This window comes from Triturus cristatus, chromosome 5_1 (assembly GCF_964204655.1).
Source record: "Triturus cristatus chromosome 5_1, aTriCri1.1, whole genome shotgun sequence".
Lineage (NCBI taxonomy): Eukaryota > Metazoa > Chordata > Amphibia > Caudata > Salamandridae > Triturus > Triturus cristatus.
This window is the reverse complement of record NC_140587.1, coordinates 679,390,540-679,404,350: the sequence shown is the minus strand read 5'-3', so window position 1 is coordinate 679,404,350 and position 13,811 is coordinate 679,390,540.

The window sequence follows — 13,811 nt, the reverse complement described above, 5'->3', positions numbered from 1 at the left end:
TTAGGGCAGCAAAGACATTTCACGTTATCAAAAAGGCAGCAGGAGGAGGAGGAAGACAAGTGGATGATAACTGATATTTTTGTATCATCTATAAATACACGGATTTCCGACTAGTGGAACAGGGAGAGTGTCACCATCCAGGCATTGAGACAGCGCAGCGGTTAATGCACCTGCAAGAAACAGGTGTGCAGTCTCTAGGCCATAAATCCAAAGACCCAGCATTTTCAATTTCAGAGGTTAGAGGCGCAGTGCCATATGATAATAACCTGTTATTCCCAACAATCACGAGCTACACTCTTGGAGCACGCGCTGCATTAAAAAACAAACCGGCTGCAGCACATGCTGGGTCTGCTGCATGTAGGAGAGGAGCAGAAGGCAGCAGGCAGATAGACTAGGGTATAAATACGATAGCAGCATTTTAGCATTCTAGCGCGCACGTGCTTTGCCCCGCGTGAGGAACCACGGGCAATTATCACAACTGCAGATGTATGCACACATATTCTACTCTCTACTTGAACTTAAAGCTGGAAACAGCAACCATAGTGTACATAAAGGGCATGAGGGGGTATCTGAAGACACCCTGCCCGGCCCTCTAAAGCAGAGCGCTTGATTAAGTGCATCATAAGGTACGGAACTGAAGTCAATCTCTGTGTCTGCTTTGACAGGAGAACAGGCCTGGACTGTCTCTCAGGCAGTACTTGCAAGCACTTGATCTGCGGCCGGGAGCACAAGATGCAACATGAATCCATCTCTTCTCTCCTTGTGCATTTGTGCACTGGTACTGTGAGCATTGCGGCTTCGGCAAGGGACAGACACATGACCAATCACTGTGTCGCTTCAGAATAAAGCCACACAGTCATAAGGGCATATTCTCAAGACCCTATCGCCACCACAATGTCATTTTCAGTGATGTGGTTGTGGCTATACGGGCTTCGCCCTATTCATAAGGCAGCGTTAAGCTACGTTAAGTGGCTTAGCACGGCTTAACGCTGCCTTGTGAATAGAGTCCTCTTCACGCTGTTTTTAGCATGAAAGGGGCGTTCAGTGGGTGTTGCGGTGGGCTTTCCACCGTAACACCTATTGAGTTTGAGTCTACCTCCTGTTCTCAAGGGCAGCGTAAATAGGAGGTAGCGCCAAGCTTAAGACCAGGAAAAATCTGGTCTTAAGGTGGCGAAATGAGTACAAATGTTTTATTTCTCCTTGTTTTTGCTTTTTCCATGTGTGCTTCCTTGTGCAACATGCAACATGCCGTGGTTTGTTTATGTACAGGAAGGTGTCCCTTCCTGTACATAAACAAACCTTTTTTAAAAATGCAGTTTTGTAACTTACATGTGTGCTGCACGAAGCAGCACACATGTAAGTTACAAACTGGCATTTTAGGTTTGTTTATGTGCAGTAAGGGACACCTTCCTGTACATAAACAAACCTCCCTGCTTGCAGACACCCTTGCACTCTGGTGCAAGGGTGCTTGAGCTGGCGCTAAGTTGTGAAACTTAGCACCATCGCGGGGGGAAATGCGAGGCTGCACCATATATTTGAGAATAGGGTGCAGCATCGCGTTTCCGAAGTGGTGGAGAGAGGTGTTAAGATAAGATAGCCAATGCCTCTCACCCGCCACTTCATTGAGAATATGGCCCATTTTTCGCTCCATAATCCTCTGTGCTATTTTGTGAGTGCAAACCAACAGGGGCAGGCTCCTACAAAGACGCGTGGAAGTAGTAGTCTTTCCGAGATGTTTGTTCAGTAAATGGAAAAAGCCCAGCCAGCAGCTTCCCCAACTGTCACTGCCGCTCTATCCACTAGAACACACACGCGTTCCAGAAGTGGAAGCAACAGCGCACGCAAGCATAAACATAGTAAATACTTACATAGCTATAACACAGACCAACCTAACATGGCCAGAACCAATCCGTGCATTGCTCTCAATGCTGTCTATAAAGGTAAATAGCATGAGAGCAATGCAAGGATTGGTTAGAGCAGGTTAATCCAGCGCTCCATAGGAGAAAGGGGAGCTGTGCTGTGTATCCTCAGGCACTTTAAAACAGATTGGGTTTTGAGAGGAGAGAAAGGCTCATTCCGGGCTGATCACAGTCAGAGACATGTCTAACCTGACAACTGCATTTCATTCCTGCTGCCTGATAATGCCAAACACTCGTTTTGGCCCCTCCCCCACTGCTCTCAGGCAAGATTCCACAGATCAACACAGCACAGTTGCATGATGAAAGCATTAAAAGAAAAATAACTGCCACTTTAAAATAATACATTTGGCGACTCATGAAGGCTCGCATCGGGGAGGGGCAATGCCCCTTATGCTCTAGTAGAGAAGCCGTATCAACATAGGTAAAAGCAACAGCGTGAAAGATGTTCATTTCTAATATTATTTATTTTCATTTATTTTTTAACATGAATTTTTGAACCGGAAATTAATGACTTTGTTTTTTAGTGCATGTTTGTATTATCAAATCATATATTGAAGTGTTGATCAATGTTGGCCTGAAAAAGTTGGAACAGTTATAATGGAGTATAAATCCCATAATGCATTTCAAAATACAAGCTGAAACATATAGTATTTTAATTTGAACTTCACCCTCTTGAAATTAAACCTGTTTCAGAAAAATGATATTTCAATAAAGTTACTTATTGATTACAAACAATGTGCTACTTTAAAAAAAATGGCACTAACCTGGTTCGGCTGAGAAGGTTTAGCTGTGTCTATACTAGTAAAACCAGGTACCACTCTGTAGGTAAGGTGCTTTCAATGGCCTCATCCAAAGCTGTGTGTGGTGGCGGTGTGGCCTCATCCAAAGCTGTGTGTGGTGGCGGTGTGGCCTCATCCAAAGCTGTGTGTGGTGGCGGTGTGGATGAGCCAGGAACAGTTAGAGAAGGTTTCCCAAAAATATGGTCATTATTCTCAACACGTTTCTCAACAAGGATTTCTCCTTCCTTTTTCTAACAAACTGCTCCTTCTGCATTTCCTGAATTACCAATGCTGAAAAACTCAATAGCTGGTAGTACCAACACTTGCTTCCTGTGCTTTTGGATGTGATTGCAACAATTTTCTGATTCTGATGTCATCAGTGTGTATCTTGGCACCATTCGCATTTTGCTAACACAACAGCATCGCGTTTTGCAATTCACTATTTTAGGAAAGCGAATCCTAAGAAATCGCTATAAGGAACATGGGAGCCATTTCATTTACCGAATCTCGCCATTCGATTTCTTAAAAATAATGGGGCAGATTTACAAGCCCCTTGCAACACTTTTGGGCTGCTATTGCGTCACTTTTGTGACGCAGCGGTAGCATAAAAAATGCAGCCAATTTACAATGTGACGCATCTGGGGAGATGCGTCATGTTGTAAAGCCCTGCGTCACATTATACCTGCGTCAGGTATAATGTATGCAGGGTGGGCATTCCCACGCAGGAAAGCCTCGTAAAAGGGATGCAGTGAAATCTACAGATTTCACTGTGTCACTTCGAGGACACCACTGCGTCAAAACGCAGTGTAGTGAGAATAGGCCTCAACATGTATTGCTAGAGTTGATTCATGCTTGCGACACGACTCCAGCAATGCGTGATGTTTGCCCCAACAGATGCGTCAGAATTTCTGACACATCTGTCAATCCTTGCGCCATGGTGCGCCATATTTTAAATACGGCGCATCCATGGTGGCGCAAGGATTTCTCAGGGTGGCGCAGGAAAGTGGCACATCTCTACAGATGCGTCACTTTCTTGTAAATCTGCCCCAATAAGTTATTGTTTGATAAATTCAACAATAGTACATCTGGTCCATTGTTTTACAATCTTAGACTTTGTTTACATGCTAGGCTTTATTTTAGTCTATTGATAATTGAATTTCTTCTTGTTTATTTTTGTTATTTTGTTTGAGCACAAAAATGTAGTGCAGTAATTATAGTTATTCCTTTTGATTGTGCTCATCCTTCTGCATCAAAACATGGTTGTTGTATCTCTTCATTATGTATAAAGTTATTCTTATGCCTAGTTGGGTTGCACCCCGCAGTTGCATCCTTGCTGTTTCTTTGTGACGTGGCAATAGAATTCTGGCATGGTATATATCTGATATCATGAAATGCCTCGCATTCCTTAGCCAGCTGTCTATCTGTCAGCGCACGCTTCATGTCGGCTGTTGTGGGCCTTATTATTGGTAATTAAATAAATATACCTAAATTATTTAATTAGCCTGAAGTCCTCGTTACTACAATGGTCCAGCTCTCTCCACACCTTACATCATAATATGCGATGGAATGTTGCGGACTGTTCTTTCGGAGCTGGTCAGTAAGTAGAATCTTCTTCCTGTATGACTCCTGATGGCTTGCCTAAATTCCTTTGGAATAAATTACACTTTTGGTTTAAATCTGAAGTCTATGTCTGGTGAGATCACTACAGTTAAAACTGAGTCACAAATCTTTTGGAATTGAAAAAAGAGACGGGAATATACTCATTTAAACCACTGGATGAAAGAATATATTACAGTTTATTATTAATTTGAATGTCTGGTAGAACACTACATTTTTGGATGAGATAAAGTTGAAAATATTTACACAAATGTCATCATATAATAATAAAAAAGAAACATGCTAAATATTAATATAAAAAATGCATAACTTATTACGTTTGGAAAATATGCCTTATAAATAAAATGTGAAAATGTAAAAAATTATGTTTAATTACTGCAGAAAGCTTTCATTCCTGCCGTTCTCCACTTGCTATGCTGCACTGCTCAATTATTCAACACTGTCCCTTTCAGAAAATAAATGCTTTTTATGAAATAGTGATTTACCGTTATAATCGAAATTTAGGGCTTGATTCTTTGTGAAATGTGCTGTGACCTGAGAAAATGTATTAATTCTTTCCTCGCTCCATATGACTTCACTGTACTTAGATTGTTTTCTTTGCCACATATTCATAATGAACACGTATATTCATGAAAAGAAAATGCTTACTGCAGTTTACATTTCAGGATCATACCAGAATTTGAATGTTTTATTTCATAGAACAACTCATTGTTATATGGTGAGGATCGAGATACTTAACAGAGTAAGCTTGCAAAATGTTCTCATGAGAACCTTTGTAGATTTAACTTTTTGTAATACATTGTATCCATTACTAACCGATTTCATTTTGGTGTGAACGTTTACCATGGAAAACAAGGCTGAAGATGATGGTTCATCAGAAGACTTCTTACCATTGGACAACAATGATTAAATGCACCTGTTGTTGCAACATGCGTGGCTGCTTTCTATATAGTATGTATTCCTAGCTAGCGAGACACTCTCTCTTCCCAACCCACTCAATGCCTCTTAGCACTTTGCTGTGCTTGCCCACCTGCCATAAGCTATAGTGCGCAGTGATTTTTCTTTGTTTTCCTTAAGCTTTGTGAGAATTTTTCTGTTTCAAGAACTCAGCATGAGTCTCCAGAACTACCCTTTATATGGAGTTTGTTCTTCATCCTCTGATTCTTAACAGCTCTGTTATCTACTTGCTCTTTTCCAGAAATAACTATTTTTGGGTTCGTGGTAGTTTATGATAGGTCCCTTAGATTACAAGAGGGACTATACTTTAAATGGAACACTCTGTTTAATTTTCTATGCTTGTTCTGACCAAACGATTTCTTATCATTTCTGAAGTTGATTTGCCACCAATATGAATAAAAGAAAATAAATATTGACTAATCAGCTAAGAATGAAAAACATAAACTTTTAAAACTTCACCAACCCTCTCTTTATTGACTGAATATCAAATGTAACTATTTTTTTTTTATTGAGAGTTCAGTTCATGGTATAATAAAGACACTTATGCATGAAAACAAAATAAAGTGCAGTGTGCATATGTGCTCAATATAAATTACATTTAGCCACCCAACGAGAATACCTAGGTACATCCTTCTATAAACAATAGACTTAATATACTTAAAAAGCACAGATTCTATATATAGTCGGATATTGCACAATTCCTTATTCCACAGTAGACAAGTATAAAGTGACGTGCATATATTCAATATGAGATAGAATTACACAACTAAATACATATACTTATATCAATCGACTTTTTAAACATGTGTTTCTAAACGAAAAAGGGCCATATGTTTTAGGGTTGCTCAGAAAGCAATACTATTACCCAGATCTGTTTTTAAAATTTTCTATAGGCCCCCAACTTTTCTCAATCTTTTCTCAATGTAAATATACATTTGCAGGGGACAAAAGTCAAAAGTGCAAGAAATAGCATTTATATAGCAACGACGTATACAGTAGCTAGAATATATAAAGTGACAGGTGCTGACATGAATCAAAAACATCTGTAGGAGATAGAGGTCTAAAGTGCAACAAATAGCAAATAAAAAGCAATAACATTTACAGTGCCTAGAATATATAAAGTGACAGGTGCTAACATGACTCAAAAACCACAGGCGCAGACCAGAAATATATAAAATACCCCTAATTATCAAATCTCTGTAAAAGCACAAGGCGTCCAAATGGATTTCATAGCAGCTGAATATCTAAAGTACTTGTACAGCACATACAGTACTTATGATACCTAAAGTGGCAAGTGCTAACATGAGTCAGAGCTACCTCATAACTATATACTGTGCCTTGTGCTGTAGCTGGTGACCTCCAGTTAAGATTCTTAAAGAACAAGAAACTATAATGTACGCTTAAAGCATCTAAAATGGTTCGTGCTAACATAGATCCAAAATATATCAGGACTATATAAAGTTCCCTGTGCTCGATCCAATCACATCCGATTTGAATTCTAAAAAAATGAAATAACCTAAAGGTCATATAAAATGTGCAAATACCAAAGACAGTGCCTGTGGTACATATCATACATTAGTTCTTGCTAGAACTATCAGTAAGGTGGATCAGACGTGCCAGCGCATGCCATAGCCGTACCATACCTGCATTCTTTAAGAGGATTGTAAACAAGTCACAGAATGTTGCGCTATAAACATCGACTGTTTTATACTGCAGGTAAGAAATGCTTCCCAGTAGCTGATAGCTGGAATGCCTGCAAGATTTACTAAGAACCTGAATCATCCTGCGATAGCCAAGAACATCTAAAAGGCATCACGTTTTTCCAATATAAAGCACAGGCAGTGTAGGTCTCCTATCTGGCTTAACCCTTATTGCAATTTCTATTTCAGAAACACACCTGCTGATCCTATGATGTTTAAGCTCATAGATTAACTTTTTGGAGCACACATGTGAGAACTCTCTTTTTTGTAGATTATTCACCCCCTCTACCTCCCTCCTTGCCCCCCTCCCTCGAAGGACGGAATTGTCCACTATTCCCTCCTTTCTCCCCTCTTGTTGGATGCCATTTTGTTGCATTCTTGTGCACCCTTTGGCTCACCCCTATACACCCTTAAAACAAACAAAGTGGCAAGCTAATTTACTGTTTGCCTGCCCTCTTCTCGGCCCTCTGTTTAGATGCAAAAAAAAAGAGAAGGGGGAAGGGTCTTAATCCCGCTCAACCGACAGCTCTGTAATTGAGCTTCGTGAATGTCTGAGAAAATATAGAATTTCCCTTTAGCCAGTACTTTGAGTTTCGATTGCAGCACAATTGCTGCTTGGGCTCCCCTTCCTTTGAATGTATCAATCATCTTAACAAAATCTTTCCACCTGTGTGCAGAAGCTGAGGACATGTCAGAGAATATTCTGAACTGCTGAATCTCAGTAGTGAAAAAGGATCTTTTTGCAATGGTGGTGCTTCACATTTTTTCTTTTATTCTGCAGGACTAGAAATTCAATAATATTGTACGTGGATATTTATCGTTGAGTTGCTTTTGTGCAGGGACCCTATGGGCCCTAGTGAGTGTCAGGTCCCCTTGTAGATCTGGCATTACTTTCCTAAGTAATGACCCTGCCCACCCAACTATTTCCGTACTTTCTGATCCTTCTGAGATTCCCATTAGCCGCAGATTTGAGCATCGGTTAAAGTTTTCTAAGTCCTGGAGTTTCTGCTATACTTGACTTTTGCTTCTACTCAAAGCTAACATGTCTTGATTTACAGCCGAGAGTTTGTCCTCCAAATCTGAAATGCGAGTGTCGGCCTCTTCCAATCTCTTTGGTGTGCTGGATGTATTCTCTTCCAGCTTAGCCAGTCTTTCATGCAGCTGAGCAATCTCCACTGCCTGAGATGCTTTAAAGTCCCTGATCTCATTCAGTGTGGTTAGTAGTAGGGGTGGGCGGAATTTGCGTAATTGCGTTACGCAAATCTCCGCGAAACGGTAAAAAATCTCCGCGAACACGCAGAAATTCCGCGAACACGCGGAATTGCTTGTTCGCGAGGCTTTTTTCCTGTTCACAATTGCTGTTTGCGTGCTCGGGGAGAAATATCTCGCGAACACGCATTTTGAGAACGCGAACAAGCAAAAATTTCGCAAAATCGCGGAAAGCAGACTTTTGAGCAATTTCGCGGTCTCCGCGGAACGCGAAATTACGCAAATTCCGCAAATTCCGCGAGCGGAACGGAATTTACCGCCCAGGCCTAGTTAGTAGCATTTTTTGGATTGATGCTTCTTCTCTTCTCAGCCCTTCTCTTAAAGTCTCTGACACTGGCTCCACTGTATTTTCAGTGCTTGCTTGCCTCCCGCTCAGTGTGGCCAGTGAAAGATTCTCCATACCTAGGGAACTTTGAGGTGAGGAGCGACTGTACAGGCATTTTGTAGAAGATTTGTCGCATCTTGTGCTATCATGTCAGCTTCATCTTCATTGTAGAGTTGCGATGTATCTTTTGGCTTACTCACAGCCTGATGTTTTGGTTGTTTGTAAAAGAGAGGCTATTGCTTTGGGCTAAGTAGAGCTTCACTGTTTGCATTCTGAGTCTCTTCACTTGTATTTAGAGCTATGCTTCGGTGCGCCCCGATCTGACCATCTGGTAATTGGCCATTTTTATAAGAAACATTTTCTGTTTCCAAATCCGACATGCACTCTTCATCCTCCGATGGATCAATGGGGTCAATAGGGTCAATGGGGCTGTTCTGCCCATGCTGTTTTCCTCTTTCGGCTAGTGCCTTGGCCTTCAGTTCCATCCTCTGTTGTGCCGTTCTCTGTTCTCTTCTTACTCCTCTTGGGGCCAGAGAGGGTGTGGTTGCCTGACCTGACATCTCTGATGTTTCCTGTTTTTTCTCCTGGTTTGGGTTGTTTTGTGCACATTTTGCTTTATGCGCAGGGAGGGAACACGGTCGCTAACGAGCCCAAACTATAGGTATATTATAGGTATACACCTATAGAGGCAGGCTATAGGAGGCTAGCCGGTATTAGGTAATTACGCATCCACCTTGAGAACCATTCAGCTTATAATTAGTTCCTGATATTGCCCATTATTTTGCTTGTATGTTTATAATCCTTGCAGTGGTAGAAGGATTAAGGGACACAATAGAGGAATCAGTGAGTAGTAGTGTGCAGTAGCGCAGTAGTGCAGTGGACCTGGAAGTGGGTGGGGCATAAGGTGAGCCTGCCGGCCCTAGCAGCTACATGTGTGGGCCACGCCTGCAGTGTCCTTCAGAGCACATTGCACTTTGACACTTTACCACCTCCTTCATCAAATGTAACTATTGATGTCTTTGTGATGTACTGCTCCATTTGAAAATGATGGCAAAAATACATCGGACCCAAAAAAGAGCAGAACTTCCAGGTTCTTTAAGTAAGTTTTAAGGTGACATAATTTGTGGGAATGTTACAGAGATTTCTGCGCTGGCAGATGTAAACCTCAACCCTCATCCTTTCTTTACTTCTATTAATCGTAGCCTTAGCTGTGTCCTAAAAGTAGATTACATGACTAAATAAAGCTGATGGCAAACCCGTGGCACGTTTAAGTGAAAATATGTCAGCACAGGATTTTATCCAAACTATCAAATGGCCCCAAACAGAAACAAGGTCACACATGGTCAACATAGTTTCCACCCACAACATTAATACTGAAAACACCCTTGGTCAGATTTCTCTGATAATCCTTTGCCTCCTAAGTCTGTAGGACTATACTTGAACACTTAGGGGCCGATTCCGATCCGGGTCGGAAAGCACTCTGACCGAGTCGGATCCGGAGTGTTTTCCGACCGAGTCGGACCCCTACAGTCCGACTGAGCGAGTACAATGCGCACGTATGCTGTCGGACTCGGTTCGGTCGGACTCCCATAGAAGTCAATGGGAGCCAGTTGTACGACACGTACATGCGCTCCAATTGACTGAATGGGTACGTCTCAAACAAGTGCGCCCCCTACAGTGGGTATGCGTCGGTGCCATCCGCACCGTACATGCCTGTGTTGGGGAGACCCATAGGTCTCTCCCTGTGTCTGAGTCGTAGGGCTGTGGGTGTTAGGGGGTCCGACGCGGACCCCCAAAGTCCGACTCCGGGAGCTTTTGCGAGCCGGACACTCCGACTCGCACAGGCTGTCCGACGCGTGCATCGTACTGGCTCGGTTGGAAATCGCATCCATTGCATGCCACGGTTAGCTTCCGACCGAGACGTATGGAGCGGTTCGGACCCGGAAACGACTCGGTCGGTGAATCTCACGTAGCTCGCATCGTACTTGCTCGCTCGTACAGCTGTACGAGTCGGCCGGAAAACACGCGTACGGCACGTATTTTTTCCGGCCGGATCGCGTTCGGTGCCCTTAGGACCTGGATCGGAATCGGCCCCATAATGGATGAATTTGAAGTCTGACACTCATGGCCTCTCTCAAAGAACATATTGTAGTAGAGTTTGATGCTCAAGAGAATGGCCCACGTCTACAGCAAGGAACTTTACAACATAACATTATCTCTGTCAAATATTGATAATTAGTCCCCATGAAGTCTTCTCATTGCAGTCTCCAGTGCACTCTCCACACTGGCTCTCATTCCAAGTTCCCTGTTTATTCCATGGGGAGATACCGGGGCAGAATTAGTGAGCATTGTCTGCTACCCCTGTGCCTCTGCCTGCTGCCACTTGTGGATTTACAAGATGTGGTAGTTTCGTACATGGAAACACTGGACTATTAATAGTTGCCCAGGGCAATATCCTTTAAGGATATCACTCCATGTAACTCGGTATGAGTGACTTTTGCAAGTATCAAATATTTCATACTCTGGTTGCTGTTTCTATGATAAGGCATCCTTTGGGTGGTTTATTAATTTGGGGGGGGTGGTGGCAAATGGGTTCCATCTATTTTATTCCACTGGATGTTTCTCATCCTGACTACCTGCTTTTGGGCTTTAACTGTGAGTGAATGTGAGGAGAGTTGTTTATTATATGGCGTGGTTGTCTAAATCGCACTTTAAAATAAAGACACAATTTCATATTAGGTCTGGTCAGGTTCATATGTAAAACCTTTGCTCAGCCCTGGGTAGCTATGGCTCAGCCGAGTTGAGCTTTATCAAAGGAACAAGTGTAACGCATTAAGAGCTACCACAATAGTTGAACATGAGGAAAACGCAACACTATAAATATTTGATATCAATTTATAGAAAAATTATAAATATAGGTTGGTTTTATATCTTTAAATAAACACCTCAACAACAAAAATCCACTAGATGATTCCAGAGATATGGATTTTCAAAGAAACTATAAATCACTGCTTTTCATTACATCAGTATATCTACAGAGACTCATGGGTTAGGATTAGGCACAACAAATAACTTGTAAAGGGCTATAAGGGCACTCCTGGGTGTCCAACTTCATTAGGCCGCCAGTCACAGGGACCAGTTAGTTCTAATCAGCAGTTACCGCTTGGTTTGAGCAGTCTCCAGCCCAGTTCCATATCTGATGGGCCAACCACTATGGAAGTCATTGGAGTGGTCCTAATTCAAGGGATACAGGATGCTGAAGACGCTCAAGTATGCTGAGGATGCTCAGCTGGTAGCAGGGTCTTCCTGTGGCCACCACTTGGTCTTCGAGCAAGGGGGGCCACTTTAGCCTTAGGGATCTGTCAGACAAAGTCCAGGTGAAGTCCAGTACAAAATTAGTTGCCATGGTCTCCGGTTACAGCAAAACCAGTGATTCCCTTTAACTTGCAGTTAGTTCCATGCTGGGCAACCAAACTGCACTCTGACGACTTTCCCAAGTCCAGTAGACTTGCGTGCAACTTTTGCATGTCAGGAATCGGTCTCCCAGACTGCAGTTCAGCTTCCAATGTTGGTCAGGCTTACTGTTGCTGGCCTCATACATAGCTGTCACAGTTTCAGATTGCTTATGTGTGACATTTTCATAATTTCAGTGTACTGATGAGTGACATTCAGTGACACTTTCTCACGAGAAAAATCAAGCAATGAAGATAAGGGGTTATGTATGCATATCAGAAATAACAACTATCTGAGCAATGAAAAACTCGAAAAAGATCGTAAAGCTGCTGCAAAGCACCAGAAATGGAAGGGCGCTCTGGGACCCGACTGTACCAAACAGGAAGTGAGAGGTCCCAGCGCAGATGATCTCAGCTGCCTGTTAATAAATTATCATTATTACTCAGAGTCACTACCATGGTTGCCAAGTTTTAAGTGTGGTTATGTGTGACATTTCTATGTCTATAATGTGCTTATGTGTGTCATTCTAATGCGTTATGTGTGACCTTTTGCGTGATACTAAGGTCAGCTGAAAAAAGCAATTAAGTTCATGTGATGAGGTTTATCTCACACAATGCTATGTTTTAGAAGGGGCTTTAAAATACTTACAATCCTCCTGCAAGGTGATTAACCTTATTAACATGATCCCCAGGCATTTCCAAACTAGTTCCTGCAAGCCTTATTCTGACCTTGTCCTCTGTCTATGCCTTTCTACCTCAGTTAATACCTCTTTCTATTTTTTACTGCAGCTCTTTCTCTTCCCATACCCTTTTAAGTATAGATTCTTCCTTCCACTGATTATCTTATCCTGGTCTAGCCCTTTCCTCAGAGCACCATTTCCAACTCTGACTAATTCACTTGCTTTTTTCCTCTCCTTACTCATCTGTGGCTCTGTCTTCACATGATGACTTGTGCAGGCACCATTTCCTCTTTCCTTGTTGCCCACCTTCAATATTTATCTACTGTTGTTGTTAGGTTGACAATCTCCAGTGATCTGTTGATATATGTAAGAGCGTTTTATTTTTATTTTAGTCCTGTAATGCAGTATTCCTTCTGTACTCTAATGCCCCTTGGTCATGTATTCCAAAACACTTTTGTGCTGTAGATAGTGCTCCAGCAGTGTATTTTAGATGTTGCTACAAGAGGGCAGCAAATAACTCATTTTTTTTCCACACATTCTTCCACCTAGTCTTTGGTAGTAAATTATGAAGTAACATTGTGTTACTATCTAAAATGTAAGCAACTCTAGTCACGAAGCGGCTGTATCTGCTGTGTTTTCACAGTGTATAAAGTCAGTGACTGACGCCACACTGCATTTAATTCAGTGCAACCGCCACTGTAACTTTAAACTACCTGCTTTAGTTCATTCAAACTCAACACTCACAAGTGGTCAAGGCACTAAAAATTAATGATAATGCATTTTAATGCAGTGATGCGGACTAGGTCTGGGCGGTGACCTTCGCTCCATGCGCGGAGTTTGCGGGGTTTTCTGCACTGCGCGGAGTGCAGAAAACTCTGTTTTGCGATGTGCAGTGGAGTTTTTTCCCCGTTCGGGATTGCAAATGGTAAGTTTGCGAGAACGAGCTGCCGCTCAGGTAGAATTTCTACCCGAGCTGCAGGAATACCAGTACAAACTGCAGTTTACACTGCACTCGCGGAACTTAGCAGAGTATTTTCGTAACTTCGCAGAGTTCTGCATAGCAAAACTCCGCGAACTACGCCCAGGCCCATTGTGGACACATTAAAATGTGTT